The 16,342-nt window shown below is 46.9% G+C and overlaps 1 protein-coding gene across 4 annotated transcripts in view; it reads right to left on the bottom strand.

The window, feature by feature from the left end:
* PRICKLE2 (prickle planar cell polarity protein 2) overlaps window positions 1-16,342 on the bottom strand; it is a 318,161-nt gene that overhangs the window by 126,711 nt on the left and 175,108 nt on the right. Inside the window, exon 1 of one of the 4 annotated variants that reach the window (XM_059161429.1) lies at window positions 11,102-11,220. The exons of the other annotated variants lie outside the window; for them this stretch is intronic. The gene's annotated coding sequence lies outside the window, so the exon portion shown is untranslated. Of the gene's footprint in view, window positions 1-11,101; window positions 11,221-16,342 lie in introns of those variants that run through there. 4 annotated transcript variants of the gene reach the window in all.

Consider the following 16,342-nt stretch of genomic DNA (forward strand, 5'->3'; position numbering starts at 1 on the left):
CATGTCATCAGGCAAGTGACTGATGGAGAGAAAAGAATGCAAAGAGCAGTTATGGTACACATACTTCTTAGCCCACCGTGCTGGATTCTTCCTGTTCCTTTGAATCTTAAATCTTCTTAGCATCTATAAATAGCTATGAAGAGCAGCTCATTTATCTAGGTTAAAAGAGAGTCCTGCTACAATGAAACTAGCCCTGGAATTGGAAAAGAAATCTGTATTTGATTCTGGGCTCCGGAACTCACAGTCTGTGTGACACGGGTAAGTTGCTTAACCTCTCTGTTTTTCAGAAGTCTTCTGTGAAACATGTGAGTCACAGTGATAGCTATAAAACCTCTTGTTATAGGAGTTCATCATCTTCACAAAGCACTCTGCACAGTACAAGATGCAGCAAGGACACTCTGTCAGCGTTAGACACTATTATTATTATCCGTTAAACAGTCATGACAGACCTGCCTCTGGCTCTGCAGGCAGATTGTTCGTGTGGTGCACTGTGCAAAATGGCCTTTTGAGAATGGCAGAAATAAGTCTTCCTGGCTTGCCAGGCTGAGAAAAAGCCCTGTTCAAGTTTGCTTCAGTCCCACTCCATCCTTCCACTCATCGGACAAGTCCCAACTTGTCAACCTTCTGACTCAATGAGGCTCTTCAGGAGAACCTGGGAATCCTGCCTCAAGACCCTCACGTCCCTCAGGCAGGAAGTTCCTGGGACAAGGCCCATCGTTTTCAACTCTGCCTCCCAGCTACGACCTTGCTCAACAGAGAACTCAGCCAAGGCAAGGTCCGAGCTACAAAAAACCGGTAACACAACTTGAAACACCAGCAGAAATGGACAGTGGGAGAAGTTCAGTTACACACAGTCATGTCCTTCCTTAGAGAGAACCTGGCAGTGTCTGCCCTAACCTGGGAGGATCCGATGCACTGAGACAGCCAGCGTCTGGAGGAGAGAAGAAAGGCCCCTTGATGGCCAGGCATCTCTGGATAACAGGGGGTCTGTGATGCAGGATGTATCCAAGGGCGAATCCTGACTCTGCCCCTTATTAGCTGTGGGAACTGCGACAAGTCACTTTCCTTCTCTCAGCCTCTTCTAGCAGTCTCTGCCTCGTGGACTTTCTGGATTATAGGAAATACGACAGGTAAAACTGCCAAGCACACAGCAGGTTCTTTAAGAATGTTCTTTTAATTTTTTTAATTTTTTTTTAATTTAATTTTTAAAATGGATTTTTAAAGTTTTAAAAATTAGTTTTTAATTTAAAACATTTGAATTTTTAAAAAATTTTAAAATATCTGAGTGTAAATATGCCCTCAGTCACACTCTGGACTGTGAGGATGACCAGAGCTGCCCCCCGCCCACCCTGGCCTGAACGGCCAGCAGCCCACAGGGTCAGTGCACCCGGGCTGTGAGTTGCCTCCCCGCTGAGGCCCACAGAGCCCTTAACAGCCCAGAGGGTGTTCACGCTGCCTTGTTGATTCTTCCCGCTCCCCTCGACACCGCAGCACAGCGAGGACGAGCCCTGCTGGGGCATCCTCAGGGTCGCCGGAGGACAGGCCCGCATGGATATCGGAGCAGTCTGCCATGGTGAATTATTTAGCAATCGCTCTCCATGGCAGCAGCCCCATTCATCCGGCAGGAGCCACATTCCTCGTCCCGTAAGTGGCACACGCAGAGCCTGCTGGCAGAGCCTTTACTGCTCAACTCAGCACAGCTGGGGAGGCCGTGCAAGGAAGGGCTGTTCGGAGCCTAGCCAGCAGGAAGACATGTGCACAGAGTGTTTGGCTAGCTGGGAGGAGGGGAGCAAACAGTCCTGGCCCCCAGAAACACCAGGGATGGAAGAAGCTTCGAGGCAGCTGCCCAGAAAAAATAGGAATGCTTTTTGGAGGGACCCTTTGGCAGAGCCAAATCAGAACCACCAGCTGCTACCCACAGACCTTCTAAAGGCCCAGATTCTTGGGATCTCTGAGATGATTGCTGTCAGGAAGACCTAGCCAGCCACAGGGCCATACGTTGGAGAGAAGATTTATAAGCCAGAATTATAGGTGACATTTACAACATACCCAACTTCTAATATAATCCTCGGGACAATCATCCAGGTGATACCAATAGTGTAAGGAAACAGAGTTACAGACGAGGAAACGGATGCTCAGAGAAATCGAAATAGCTCTTAACGACATGCATTCCTCCGAGTCCTGATTCTATATCCTTCTTCTGTTCACGGCTGTCCTTAAAAATCTTCACGCTGCTTGCTGAGTCTGGTCCTCCCTCTCCGTCCCATTCCATCCGAGATTTGGGGTTGATCTTGACATAAAAGATCTTCCTCCAGGATTAAGAGACAAGTTCCCTGTGCTTGTCATGAATGCAGTGTTAGCCCGCCACAGCCCCTCTTCATGGCCACACCGACGTGCGACAGACTGAGTACACCCAGCTAGATCCTCCCTGTGGGCTATGCGGGTGGTCTAGGATAGATCTGGGTAAGTGTGATGCTCTTATTTGAAGAAAGAGATGCTCTTCAAACTAGGAAATGCAGCAGATCTGTAGGACTAGGCGGACTCATAGAATCCTCCTCTGGGCCTGCAGTGCTTCAGGGAGTCTATCGTAAGGGTTCTACAGAATTCATCCCTCTGGGGGCACCGGGGTGGTTCAGTGGGTTAAGCCTCTGCCTTTGGTTCAGGTCATGATCTCAGGGTCCTGGGATCAAGCCCCGCATTGGGCTCTCTGCTCAGCAGGGAACCTGCTTCCACCCTCTCTGCCCGCCTCTCTGCCTACTTGTGATCTCTCTCTGTGTCAAATAAATAAAATCTTTAAAAAAAAGAAAAAAAAGAATTCATCCCTCTGCCTTGACCAATTTAGTCACCCACATGTAGGCTGGGGGGTTTGAGACACTCCTGTAAAAAAACAGAAACCCTTACAGGGGGCTTTGAGATACCCCTGTAAAGAAACAAAAACCAAACAGAAAACCAAATGTGGCATATCTAAGCCCCAACTTCCCAAAGTGGACTCCTGGACTGGCAGCACTGGCATCACCAGGGAACCTGCTAAACACGCAGGTTCTCAGGCCCCACCTGGCCCCACCGAGTCTGAGGGGGAGCCCTCCAGGGGGTCTGCATGCAGGCTGAACTGTGAGATAAGGGTCCTCTGACGAACCCCCAGCACCTGCTGTGGAAAGCTGACAAAAGGAAGAAGGGGCGAGACGAGATGCCCTCCAAGGGGTCCAGCATGGTCAGCGGGTGGTGGGATTCGACCCACTTCTGTTTTGCTGGGCCTGTATCAGAGGTAGGGAAACTGCAAAGAACCAAGCAATATAGATGTTGGGCTCTGAAGGCGCTACATTCTCCCACCCAATGACTCAGCCCGGCTCCTGTGGCGATCAGGAGGGGGCCTGAGTCCGGTAAACCTTTAAGCAGGTGCCGGCCCAATCTGGGCTGCAGGGTGTGGCTTGCCAGCCCAACATCCGCACAACAGCTTCTCTTCTCAAAAAAAGAAAAGAAAAAGCCTCAGAAGATCTGGCCATTCTAAGCTCAAGTTCCCAAGACCCACTGATCAGGTAGATCCGCTGAACCGAACAGCCTTCCTTAGGCTGGGGACACTCGGGTTCTCCACGGTCCCCTGTCTCTTCCCTCCCAGACACCAGGGCAGAGAGTGAGTTCCCATTGCTATTCTGCTCATAGTCTCATTCACCTATTTATACCGACATAAATGTGCATTTGTCCATATATGTGTGCACATGCATATGTGTAAGTGCACGTGCGTGTGTACATGTGTATATTTTAACATTCACAGCTTTCGGTACGTTTACACGATGGAGCTATCACAATGATCTCTAACGGGCTTTAATACCAAGTAGGTGGAAGCCCGGTTTTGAATCCTTGCTCTGTCCTTGATGCTGTAACTTGAACGAGAATCTGACCGTCTCAGAGGCACGGCTTCCTCGGGTGTCCAAATGCAGAAGCCACCGCACCCAGGTTTCACTGTGAGAACAAGCGGCCAAAAGTCTGGGAGAGCAGCGCATAGGACGCTCGCAGGACTGGCCCAGCAGAGCAAAGGGTTTGTTTGGTTTTGTTTTCTCCTACATCAGGTGTTTAAATAATTCCTTAAATCAAAACGGGTACTAATCCAGGGCACTGGTTCTGTCCTTATCCACCTTACACCCTGTGCCTGAGAGACCGTGGCGAGACCCCTGCCTGTGTCTTACTTTGCTCAGATCGGCTGGAGGGTTCTTCGGAAAGGTGTGACTTCTGATCATCGTCTCTTTTCCGTGAGCCGCTCAAGGGGTCAGAGGTCTTAAGGGAGCCTTCCAGCCTCATCCAGTTTTCTTTCCTCTTCTTCCCATTTCACACGGACCCAAATAAATAAATAATGCGTGCATAATGATATTTATCTTTTTTTTAATAGAATGAAAAGGGCCTATTTATTGTGACTTCTTAGCAGTCTAGCTGGAACTCTGCATTTTAAGTTACATGAAGCAAACACAGCATTTTCAACACTGCCTTTCTCTCTTTTTTTTTTTCTTCCTTCTTCCACAAAGGAAGTTCCGCTACCAAACTACCTCCGTCTTTCTTCCAATTACACTCTTTTCCCACCCGATCTCTTCTAGAAAATGTCTCTTGAAAGCAAATACATCAATCTTTAACTCATCTGGGTGGTATGTTTCACAGAGAATCACAAAGATTCTTTGATTGGTTACACAGTTAATTTTCCATTTACATTACAGAGCAACAATTTACTCTACAATAAAACTAACCAACCCTGGGAGTCCACTTCAGCCAACGCCTTGGCCAGAAGCCAAGCTTCCTGGATTCTTTCATTTCTATCACCCCAAATCCCGTTACTTGCACCAGTTATCCTTCCTTCCCAGTGGGTTCTCCTGGGATGCCTCTCACCCACGCCCTCCCCCGCGTGTCTAAGACACCGAGCACCAGTCCATGAATGGTGGTCTGTGGCTCCCGCTGGCGTGCACAGTGGAACCAAGCATGCACCTGGCCATCTGTAAGAGCGCAGGCCGACCAAGAGGTTTATAAAAGGGAAGGGAGGCAGTGATGACAGAGGGGTATAAGGATACTGAGCTCTCACTTATGACCCAGTCATCCCAGGAGAGAGAATGAGGACCTCCATATGCGAGATGGGAAATGGGCATGATGGAACAGAACATGGGTCCATCTTGTCCTAAGGTCTGTGGCTGACAAACACAGGGATGGACAGAGAGGGTTCTGCTGTGGTGCCCATGTGAGCACCACTTTAAGGACAGGGCTGTCACTACTGGAGGATGGGCTCATGTTTTTTAACTTCTGGGAACAATGGTGAAGACGGTGTTTCTGGGCTGGGCCCAGACCAGGGATTCTTGACCTTGGTATTATGGTCTGTGTCAGACAATCTGTACCAGGTAATTCTTGGCTGTGGGGCTCTGTGCTACATACTGTATAGTGCTTATTAGTGTCTCTGGCTTCTATCCACCAGGGGCCAGCAGCACCCCCTTTCCTAGAAATGCCTACAAACATGGTCAAATGTCCCCTGGGGGACAAAAATGCTCCAGCTGGGAACCAGTGGTCTAGAAGTAGTTCCTACTTTGCCATAAGTTATTAACTGCCTCTTTGGGGACCATATGCAGTACAGGTGAAGAGCACAGATTTGAGTATCAAACATACCTGAGTCAGAATACTCAGGTCTCTCACTTACCAGCTCTGTGGCCTTAAATGAAATATTCAATCTCTTTGAGCTTTTCGGTTTAAAATGGGACAGAGTTTTATATTTTGAGGCTTAAAGGAGAAAATGCAGATGAAGGCTTTAGCAGAGTGCCTGACATAGTAACAATGTGATAATGGCAGCCACTGTTACTGCGATTAAGAAAAAACAGATGTTAGAAGGTGTCTAACCGCCTCCTCTCATAGATAAGTACGCTGAGGCTCAGAAATAGGAGGTATTACTTCTAATTAGGACTTGTTCTACTTCCCCAAGAATACACAATTTTGGCCGCTGCTCCAAATGCCCAGGATCATTTCGGCCCCATAAAACTGTATCTTGGAGGCTCCTAGTATCTTATTTCTGTACTTCCCCTATCCTTTCGTCTCATAATTGCTAGGATTCCAATCTGTGGCGTCAAATTATGGAAAGGGACAAGTTGAGTCTCTTAGGGAAGGACCTACCATCCATTTGGCCGAGTGATGAATCCAAGACAAAAGAAAACAGGAGATCAAGAAGAACTTGCAGAAATCACAGAAGGCTCTGAGAGACCCTTCTAGCATTTTTGCAGTTACAGTATTTTGGGCCCAATAGTCTGTTGAAATCAACCCTGGGGGCGAAATACTCCACGTTGTTTGATTTTGCTCAGTGAAAATGTTTGGGCCACCACTTGGTAACCACGGCCAGAAACCCCGCGATCTCAGTTCAGGCAGAAAAACACCATCTTGATACTCTCCAGTTTATACCCTCATTTGTGCCTTGTCATTCTAAGGGAAGTTATAAAATGAGCTGGCTGGTGAAGGAAGTCATGTAGTAACTAATGTGGTAATTAGTCTCTCACTTGAAAATGTCTGGGATAATTATCAAGTCATATTTAGAAGGGAGATCTCCCTGGCTGGAATCGACATTCAGTTACCCTGGATTTAGGGGACATGTCCTAGACCTTCTGATGTTGGCCACTAGGTGATGAAAATGAAAGGAAAAACAGTGATAAGCCTAGAGGGAAAAAAAGTGAATGGCTGGTGTGTGTGTGTGTATGTGTGTATATGGGGAGGTTACAGAAAAAAAATGGGTGTGGGTCAATTAATATATTCCTTTAAGAAACCACAGTTTAGCATGATCTAGGCTTCATTTGGTCACCAGGATACAGGAAGAATAAGGCGTAGTCCTTGACTCAAGTGGATCCCGGCTCAAAAGAGAAAGATACAATTGCATACGTAATACATATACCGATTACACTGAGGCTCTCAGTAGACCAATGGCTCTCAACCAGATTGGCACAGCATACTATAGTGTACGCTGCATGCTTAAAAATTGGGCTGTCAAACCTTGACCAATGTGTATTAAATTATTTTGCAGTTAAAGATAAACACTTGAACGTTGATATCCTGCCCTAAAAGATACAGAATTCGGTTATTTAGCCACTTGGTATCAATGGAGTGAATTAATAGTAAGAAAAGGTAAGCACAGGGTAATTTCAAGCCCATTTTTCTAAAAGAAAAATTGTGTGTCCATTGGATAGATGACATTGGAAAATTTTTTTTCAACTTTCCAAAGCTTGCTTAAAAAAAAAAGTTCAATTTCATTCCATTTTTTTTCCTATTCTATTTCCATTCCATGACTTTTAAAATGACCTGCCAAAAATTCTAGTATTTCCAAGAGTTCCACAACTAAAAGGGTCGAGGGGTAGCAGAAGAGGGACAGGAGAACCACTCCCGGGGTATACTAGGCTTCTCAATCTGGAACGGACCAGGGGAAAATGTATTAGAATTCTTTGTCATCAAGGCTATATAAATGCTAGTGGCCTTGTCTCCTACCACCCACCTTCTACTTTTGGAGCATTCCGAGGGTTCAGAAATCCATGCTCCATGTGTCTCCTGCAACTTCTACCCGGAATCCAATTCCGTGTTCATACCGACAGAAGGTCTTAAAGCCAAAGGAGAACCTTGAAGGGGAGAGATGTGTTCAAGCAGACTTCAGGAAGATACCCTTGAGCAATTCAAGGGTTTTGATTCGGTGATAAAACTATTCCCTCCACCAAGCCAATCACTGAAATCCAAGAAAGCACAGGGGAGATTCCTCTTTTGGACCCACAGATGGTCCCTGAGAGAGTTCCAAATCCAGTATAACTGGCAAGCTCTGCATTCTCTAGCTGAGGGTTCTATGGTTTGAAACCCAGTTCTGGCCTCAGAGCTTTCAGGTGATAGTGGAAAGCACGGGTGAAAGCACCAGGTATGTGAATCACCGTGTGGTCTCCCTTGGCCAGTAACTCAGGTATTTCGGCAAAGATGACTTTCTCCTTTTAAAGGCTGTTCACTGAGACTTTTCCTGTCCATCTGGTCTCTCCTGAGTATCCCTAAAGACCAAGTCCTTCCTGTGTACACCCCCTCCCCTGGAAAACCTCATGGCCATAGTCATCATTTGAAAATTGTCCCAGAGATCTTGGTGACGCTATTAAAAACAGAGCTCGAGGGGCACCTGGGTGGCTCAGTGGGTTAAAGCCTCTACCTTTGGCTCAGGTCGTGATCCCAGGGTCCTGGGATCAAGCCCCTGCTTCCCTTCCTCTCTCTGCCTGCCTCTCTGCCTACTTGTGGTCTCTGTCTGTCAAATAAATAAATAAAATCTTAAAAAAAAAAAAAACAAAAAAACGGAGCTCGAGATGAGATCACATCAAGTAACCCTCACCCTCACCCCCAGACACACCCCCCCTTTGGACGTTAGAATAAAATTCTCTTTTTGTTTTGATCTTCTAGTTTCTCCACGTGATAAGGCCTGTGGTCTGGGTTCAGTTACATCCATGGTTTTAAACGTTTTGTGTGCAACAGAGTGACATGGAGGGCCTGTTACCAAAAGACCTGGGAGCCCCAACCCCAGACTTTTCCACTTGGTAGTGGGTCTGGGATGGGTGGAGCCTTAGAGTTTCCATTTTGAACTGTTTTCCTAGGACAGGGAGGCTGATGCTGCTGATCTAGGGCTCACACAGTGCGGACCACTGAATTAGATGCTCACACTTGAGAGGTTTAGCTGGGAGCCAATTCACAGCCAAAGGTCGCACTTACCCATGCCTTGTCCCTACCTTTGTTTCAATAAAGTCCGGGTAAAACGTGGTTCTCGAAGTTCTCAGGTTTCCCTGGGCTGTCCTGTCCCCTAATACAGGGAGAAATCCCCGAAGAGGGGGTAGGTAGGATCTACCCACAGGGTTCATTGCCGGGTTTAACCAATACTTATTCACGGGAAGGTCTTCGAGGGTCAACCCGAGGTCCATTTTTCAACACTCACATATTTGGGATCCCATATTCGAACATCTCATTTTGTAGATGAAAACCCTGAAACCCAAACAGGTCATGTGACTTTCCCAAAGCCACCAGGCCAGCTGGCTGTACCTAGCAGGGCTGCACCTGGACTCTGGGCCTCTTGATAGGTCAGTCTCCGGTACATACTTCTCCAGAAGGCCAGACTCTCCGATCAGGTGATAACATTTTAAGCATCTGTATAATGTTTTTTTCCTCATTTGAACAGGAAGCTCCCAAAATACAGTTTAATTACTATGCATGCATTTTAATGTGCAAGGAAGATCAAAATGAGGTTCATTTTCGGGCAGCCCTATCCTATTTATACTACCTTGCCCTGTATTTATAGGCTACCGATTACCTTTAAGCCTTCTGATTTTAAAAGAGTAACACTCTGAAATGACTATTATTCTCAAGGGATAAAGACATTTTATTTTGCAATCCTTTTGTCTTGCATCATATATAACCTCCTGAATGGTAGGTGGATTCTTTTGATTCCATTGTTTAGCTATGCAAAAATTTGCAGCACTTAGGAGGCAGGCACAAAGTTTTTCCCCCTAACTTCATATGACACCATTTCAAAGGAGGGAGTGCGTAGCTAAATTATCATAGGTCATAATTTTAGTGACCCGGGCCCTAGCCCTGACGTAGGATAAAATGAACTGTTCTCCTGAAGTTTCTTTAGCCTTGTGATAAGATACAAAGACTTTCACGAGACATAGGCCTTTGGGTGCGGGATACTACTGAGCTGACAACTCAAATTGATTTTTAATGAAGAAAATTAATTCAATTAGGAATTACAGCATGGAATTTCATTTTCTAATGGGCCTAAAACACAAGTGACTGTGTAAAATAATTTTGAGATCAAAGGGACTTTGGGTCTGGACTGGTTTTCACCAGCTTGTCACTGATTGGGAAATCAGCCATTCGTTCTTCAGACGGATCAGGAAGACTGAAGGCCTCCCTTGGTTGGCACACTCCGGTCCACAAAACTTTGAAGCCCACCCTCTATCAAACTTATGTAACTGAAACTTCACTCGCTGAACATTTGTGCAATCGAAAAGCGGAGCACTTGGTACTTCTTTTTTTAAAAAGGCAGCCCACCATCTCACCAGATAAAAATTTAAATGCACATTAGAAATAATTCACTTAACATCAGTTAATTTTCATGAGTCATTCCCACTAACTTCTTGCTAATGATCTGTCTTGGCAGAAACTTGCTTCACCTAACTCCTCTTCTGTCTTCCTTACTCATTTCAAGGAAAGCATTTAATAATGGGCAAATGGCAACTAATTAGGGGGCGGGAGGGGGGAGGATGACTTCCAATCAACTCCAAAGGGAAACTGCCTCTTTTCCCCCAGTAAATTCCCAATCAGAAAGGACCGAGGAAAGTTAATTACTGTGTAGCAGCATGTGGCTATGGGGACATGGACACATTCAGGCAGTTGCTGGCTAATAATTAAAGTCCCCCATGTGAAGAGCAAAAGGTCAACCTCTGTAGCGATCAAGCAGGTGGTGACTTGAACCACAGATCAATCACCATTCACATCAAAGGAGGGAGACAGGTAAAACCAATGAGACAAATCCAGCTGGAAAAATCTGTCCCCTCATTTGATAATGTATCACCCCTTTTTTTAAAAGCCACCCCCCCACACACACTATTCCCTTTTGCAAAATGCAGCAAATATTCCGATGGACTCTCTTAAGGAAACAGAATTAAACAACAATAGAAATAGAAATCAGGATCACTCACTATCTTGGCTGATAACAGGACTTAAGGAAAGCAGAAAAATATGCTGAGAATTTAACTCTTAAAGGAAATTCTTTCTGGATCCTTACCCAAAGCTGTGATTTAAAGTAAACTCCTTTGATAACCAAATTTATCAGACATTTCCTCAACAGGATTTACTACCTTAAAGAAAAACACATACATTAGCATTCTAAGGGGGGGGGGGGGGATGATAACCATAATACTGGCCATCGTCTTGTCAGACAGAGACTCAGTATGAAATATTATTCCTTGCCAGCAAACCACACAACCAACTGTTGGTTACTGCCAGGCTCAGCCCCCGAAAGGAGAGAAGCTACACGGTAAATGCCTTGAGGACTGCACCGCCCTTTGCCCGGAGCCCTACAGCTCACCAGTTCTGGTGCACCCCCAGAATATCCTGTTGTCCAGGCTTGAATCCACTTTCGGGCACTTGGCAAGGCTGTTCCTCTCACCGGCCCTGCAATGGTTGCTTCCTCGGGCAGAGATGTCTCTGCAGAACACAAGACGTGTCGCAGAGCCCTCTGCGTTACTCGGGCAGCGTATCAGTGCATAAATTGCTTTTGCACAGAGCTTCAGTTCCACCCTCCTCGACGCTTGGTCTTTGGGGTCTTTTTCCACCGATTTTCCTGAACAGAAACCAGAAGCTAAATACTTGCTCAAGGCCTGACAGCTTAAGGAGCAGAGGCAGAAGGGAACTCGGGATTTCAGAAGCCGCCACCGCTTTCCTTCCCTCGATCACCCAACAAAAGGCTGATTTTCGGTCTCCACCATAGCATTACCCAACAGCAGGTTTTGTGGAAGGCTCCGCAAGCCAGGGGCCACTCCTGGGTCTGCGTGACAGGTTCTCCTTGCGCAGCCATATCCTCATGGGGCTGTACTTAGCTTCTTGCCTATCGGTACTTTCTGACATTGGCAAATATCCCCGTGAGAGAGGGAAAAGTGGACCACACCGGGAGCCACCCGGCTAGAGAGAGGAAGGTCACCTTGCCTGGAGGGAGGCATATGGCCTACATCAACTGACCAGAACATCCCATGCCACTCTCCTCTGCCCTTGATTAGCCCAGGGCCGTGTATGTCAGCAGGACAGGGCCAATCAGTATTTTCCCCTCCATGGGGAGGGCGCTGATAAGGACCCTTGGAAGTGTGAGAAAGCCTTGCTCCTTAAATCCTCACACTCTTAGGATGGAAGCTGCCCATGGTCATCTCTGGGGCAGGCTGGAGAGAGGAGACCTGGAAACCAAGCCAATACAAAGTGGTACAGATGCAGAGAAGAGAGACAATCCCTATGACATTGTGCAAGAACACGCCCCCAGCAGTGCCTGAAATAAGGACCAGCCTTCACGACCGCCATGAGCCAATAAAGTCCCTCTTGGCTTAAACTGCTTTGACTTGGAATTCGGAACCTGGCAACCCCCGGAGGCCTCCTTCAGTGCAGTGTGTGAAGCCCAGTGTCGGCTTCCCTTCCAGCAAAGAATGCAAACCAGACTCCTATTGCAGGCTAGCAAGGCCTTCCGTGCCCTGACCTCTCCCCTCCTCCCCACTCACCCATCCTTGCTCCAGCCTCAAGGTCCTCCTCCCTTGCTATCCCTCGACACCCTAGGCACGCTCTGTACATGCTGATCCCCCTGCCTAGGACATGACCCCAGTCCCCACACGCCTTCTTTCCTCCAAGTCTGTCTTCAGCACACTGTCTCTGGAGGGAGAGCTGTAGTCACAAGCCACTCCTTCCTGAACCTTTCTGCTGAGAGGCAGACATTCCATTTTGCACATAGGCCAAGAACTACGGGGAGGGGTTAGAGGTCAGGGACTTGCTCGTGTCTCGGTGTCTGTTCCTCACTGCTGTTCCTCCTGATCTGCAAGTCTGAAGCTTTCAATTTCCAAGTCTGAGTCTGGGCCCCTTCGCCCATATCAGGTTTGCCTTGGAGCAGAGCAGCCTGGTTACATCTGGAGACTAAAGCTAATAACATTTCACATCTTGAATTCTAGTTTGTCCAAGACACCACAAATATTTACTAAGCTCCTAATACATGCCATGCCCTGTTCTAGGCTCTGGGGACACATCAGTGCGCACAGAAGACACATCCCCCTGCTCTGACGAACCATCCAAGGTTGAGGTCTCTTACCCCTTTAGATGCAGACAAGATTTATTGCTTTTCTGGTTAGATATTCCTATGGGTGAATTCACATTTTAATGGAACATACTGGAGACGTTACCACATAGTGACTAGGAATGTGTATGAATCAATCCAAGATGGTCTTAAAAAAAAAAAAAAAGTAAAGGCATAGCCTACACCTATGCCAACAGTCATCCCTCATCTCTAATATACACCTCTTTTCTTTGTGATCTGACAGACCTTCAGGCCTTTGCTCCACCACTGGTCTTGTGAGGTCAGTTAACCACCCTGAGCTTCCACTTCCTCCTCTGTAAAACAAAGGTCACCACAGTTTCCTGTCTTAGAAGGCTGCTAGAAAGATTCAATGATGTGCTTCAACAGGACATTCAACAAAATGAAAAAAAGAAGAGGCATTCAACATAGGGAGGGACTCTGAAGCAAAAAGCCTGTGAAAATGACTTCCCCCACCAGGTCTCTCTTTCAGCCAAGTTCATCCTTGGTCCTTACTGACTATGCCCAACCAGGTCCACCACATGCCTGAGGGGCCCAGCAGAAGCATGCCCCCTCCACTCCCCACCCACTGGCTGACTGGCTGGAGAACACTGAGCATGACGTAGTAGCTGATCTGAGCACCAGAGTGGAGGGCATGACGCCACCATCATCCCAGTGTTAATCCTTTACATCTAGGAAGTGGTTTCCTCCATGGAAGGATTGGTCTCTGCTGGCCAACAGCACTTCTGCTCTGGGTTTCAATACCCAAGCCACATAGCTCTCCCTGGGGTTTCCATTATCCCTTTCCTACCAATCCAGGAGGCAAGAAACACAGCAGCCTGGGAGCAGTCAGCAAGCTTACAGTCAAGACTTGGCACCAGATCTCCTCAAGTCTTCGTCCTCTCGTGAGCCGGGGTTTCCTGAGGGGCAAATCCTAGGTGGATTAGATTGGGGTCAACAAACTTGCTCTGTGGAGGGTCAGAGAGTTGAGCTTTTGGGCTCTGAGGGCATGTAGTTCCTACTGTCTCTGCCACAACTATTCAACTGTGCCCTTGCAGTAGAAGAACAGCTATAGAGAAAGAGAGAAGACATAAACGAACGGGCCAGAATGTGTTCCAACAAAACGGTGTACAAAAAAGACCGCAGGCTGGATGTGGCTAGAGCGCCAGACTTTGCCGACCCCCAAGCTGATGATCTTTTCATGGTACCTTCAGTTCTGAAAGTCCATGATTCAGCGATTCAAGTGTCCCTTCTAGTTGGGCTTTGTAGGAAGTCTCAAAGGCTAGAAAGTTCGAGGTTAGGATTAAAAGTTCAAGAGATAGCGACAACGCCTAGCACTGAGGAAGTGATTGTTGTGTACCAAGTACTGTCCCAGTGGCCTTAGGGGCACTATCTCCTCCTGTCTGCAGAGCGATCTGTTGAGCCAGAACGAACCCATTATACAGGCAGAGAAACAGACTCAGGCTGGGCGAGCGCCCCAGTCGACATCATCAAAGTGGCACGTGGCAGAGCTGGGATGTGAACTACTGTCTGACTCCAACGTCCTTGCTAAAAACTAGCCAACTATGGGATCATCGCAAAGTTATTCGGAGACCTACTCCTGCTGGTCGTTCCTCCCCCTACCCTGGTTATTGTTCCGTGAACCCTCGAGAAGTTCACGTGAGAAACCCTGTTCTGGCATGCCACATAAATTAAAAGGTTGGCCTAAAAATAACACAAAAGTTCACTACTCTAGATGATGAATTGCTTTTTAATGCATAATAATTGACTCCTTGACCAGCTCAAGACCTTACAGCGGCTGGAATACCTACAGCATGCCTTATTTGGTAGGTGACCACGAGACAAGCGCTGGGTCTGCGGAGGCCATCTGCACTCTCTCACCCAGCCTCACACAACTCCATTTAAAGAATCTTTTCCAGTAAGAAGAACGGGGAAGGAAAAAAAAAAAAAAAAAAAAAAAAGAAGAGCCAAGGGTCTACCTCTTACTATGGTTTATCATAATTAAACCCATCATAAACAAAACTAACCAGAGACAGTGGCCTTGGAAAAAAAAAATCGAAGGGCAGCTTGGAATGTGCCTGGGACCTGCCGGCTGATTGCTTGAGAGGCGTTTCAAGGTAGGGCGCCTCTCAATACTTCATCCCCTGCCGTGCGCTGTCTCACCGTCTTCAACTTCAACCAAGTCTCCTCCAGCAACTGGAGGTGACTCCGGCAGTCTCCCTGGGCCCCTCAGAGAGAGCAAAGTCTGTCATCATAGAGGGGCAGGTTTTGCCTCGGCTCCGGTTCCTTTCTCTCTTTGGTGGCAGACGACTGCACTCTCCAGAGAGTTCCGGTGTCCACAGCAGGCACAGTGAAAATGTTAATGCAACAATTCAATAAATATTTAATGGCTCCTTCCTTAGCTTGCTGATGCGATCTTGCAGGAGCCTCATTACTAAAACCTACTTTTACCTCCTCTTTTATTTATGAGGTTTATTCCTTTCCATTACCATATAGAGCCCAGCGCAGACAAACCAAAGTCCCGAATACAGTAGAAAGAGGAACAAACAATTCAATAGCAGACCATCAAAACTCAGGGTGAGTCGTCTCCTAGCAAGGAGCTTTGCGCCTGGCCCCCAACTTGGCAGACAAGACTGAGCTAGACGAGAAGCCGCCTCAGGAATAGGGACCCGCTATTTTTACGGTGATGGGAGATGAACAAGAAGACAGGGTTCCCGAATCCATTTCTCACCTCCTCACTAGACAAGGCAAAGTATTTATTATTATAGTAGATTGTGTTACATCTTTGACCAATAATGATCTGTTGCAGCAGCTTTCATTCTTCCCATCCACACGATCCTACTCACGGAGTCCAGCTCAAATGTCCCCACCTCTTGAAAACTCTGCCCATTTCTCCCCCCAAGTCAAAAGGAATCATTCCCCCTGTGGTAATCCCATGTGCTTTGTTGAAAATGCCATTACGGCTTTTAGCTTACAGAGTGACTTAAGTATTACAGTCGAAAGAAGTAGAGTTAAAAGTGAAGACTCAACTTCAAGTGCATGGCTTTGCCATGTACAGCCCTGTGGTCTTGAACAAGTTACTTACTCTGTCAACACTGTACTGACTTGTCTTTAACATGGCAATGATGACAGTACCCCAAAGGGTTACTGTGGGATTATGGGAGTTAAATGATTTGGTACTTCGCGAGCACTCAAGCGTTCTCATAGCAGGACATCTGTACCTGTATCTGTATTTATACACTACTCATATGTATACAGACATACAGACATACATATGGGTATGAAGTTTCAGATTCCATCCACATAGAGGGAATATGTAGAAGTATGTTGTATACGTAGTCAGCAGAAGTGAGGTCTCATACCCACTTTTTCCCAGCTTCCCATTCAGCGTAAGATGTTGGGAGCCTGCTTGGCTAAATGCCAGACCACAGTAGCGAGTAGAGTCACTTTAGAAGTCCACACGCCCAGGCACTGTTTCCTTGCTCCTATGTCCTTGCTTCCCTGCAG

This window comes from Mustela lutreola, chromosome 2 (genome assembly GCF_030435805.1).
Source record: "Mustela lutreola isolate mMusLut2 chromosome 2, mMusLut2.pri, whole genome shotgun sequence".
Classification (NCBI taxonomy): domain Eukaryota; kingdom Metazoa; phylum Chordata; class Mammalia; order Carnivora; family Mustelidae; genus Mustela; species Mustela lutreola.